Source organism: Eurypyga helias, unplaced genomic scaffold (assembly GCF_000690775.1).
Source record: "Eurypyga helias isolate BGI_N326 unplaced genomic scaffold, ASM69077v1 scaffold39162, whole genome shotgun sequence".
In the NCBI taxonomy this organism is placed as follows: Eukaryota; Metazoa; Chordata; class Aves; order Eurypygiformes; family Eurypygidae; genus Eurypyga; species Eurypyga helias.
This window is the reverse complement of record NW_010237260.1, coordinates 13,671-14,981: the sequence shown is the minus strand read 5'-3', so window position 1 is coordinate 14,981 and position 1,311 is coordinate 13,671.

Sequence of the window (1,311 nt, the reverse complement as noted above, 5' to 3'; positions counted from 1 at the left end):
CTTTCCGCTCCCCAGTGGAACCTGCCGTGGCCGAGGGCAGCCCCGGGCCACCGAACTGCACCAGGTTGGCAAACGGCTTCGGGGCAATGGAGAGAGCAGGAAAACTGAACAGCCAGGGAGAGACAAGCAGCAGCAGCAGAGGGGACGATGTGAGCGGGTACACAGAATGAACCAGCCGCCCGGCTGGGGAGCGGGGAAGCGTCGACACCAACGTCACACACCTCCCGGCAAAGTGGGGGAAGAGGTCGCTGCCCTCGCCCGCCCACGCAGACCTCAGGCTGCCCACGCTGGGCTCGCCAGGCTCCAGGGCTCAGAGGGACACGGAGTGGGAGCTCTCCCCCTGCCGAAGGGGGAAGGCATCAGGAAGGCCCGCGTTTTTGCTGTATCCTTGAGGCTTTGCCTTATTCATTTGGATTATCAGGTTTTATCATTGTAACAGGGCAATAGTTTGGGCTATTAAATTGTCAAAATATTAACTGGACAACCAGTAAATCCTTGGCTTCACGCTGAAGGTGTGCTCCCGCTGGGGCGGGCAGCAGACTGACAGCTAACGCTAACGGCACAGACGTGGAAATGACAAGGACATTCACTCTCCCGTTCCGCAAAGCAAAAGCGTGGTCTCGGCACCCACGTGTTATAACTCCAACCCAACCGTTTTCTGAAGAGGGTACCCTGGTTTAATGCCCCCTCCCCGCCTTTCTTTGCTCTGGATGTACAGTTTCTGCAGGAGCGGTTGTGGGCATTTCTGTAACCGAAGGCAAACTTTGAACGGGTAATTGTGGTTAAAGAACAGAGACAAGGGAAAGACAGGAGCTCTTTCGAGCAGGAAAAGCAACATGGAACTTGCCGTGTGTCTAGATGTAAATAAATCCGTACAAACCCATGGCTCATACTTCTCCACTCTTGTGCGCTGATGGGCCTAGTGGCACCATCTGTCCTTTAGCCAGCGTCCAGCGTCCCGGCCTCCGAAACCCTCCCCGGTGAGGCCAGCCTCCGCCTTACGAGTAGGCGAGCACAAGGCCGGGAGGACACCAAGGCGGCCACCTCACTCCCTGTCACCCGGAGAAGCCAGCCAGAGCTGGCCTACGCTCCCTGCCAGCTCCAGGCACCGCGTTCCCTGGCCCCGGGGAGGGCAGGCACCGGGCTCCCCCTGCACCCGCCCACCCCAGCTTTCGCCTTTCCTTGCTCATTGTTCTCGTCTTCCCTTAAACTGCACATTCTAGAAACTGCTGATTTAAAAAATGGTTTCTTTTCCCTTTCCTAGAAGACAGTCAAACCCCAACCCCCCAATGTTTGCTCGGCCCCAAAACA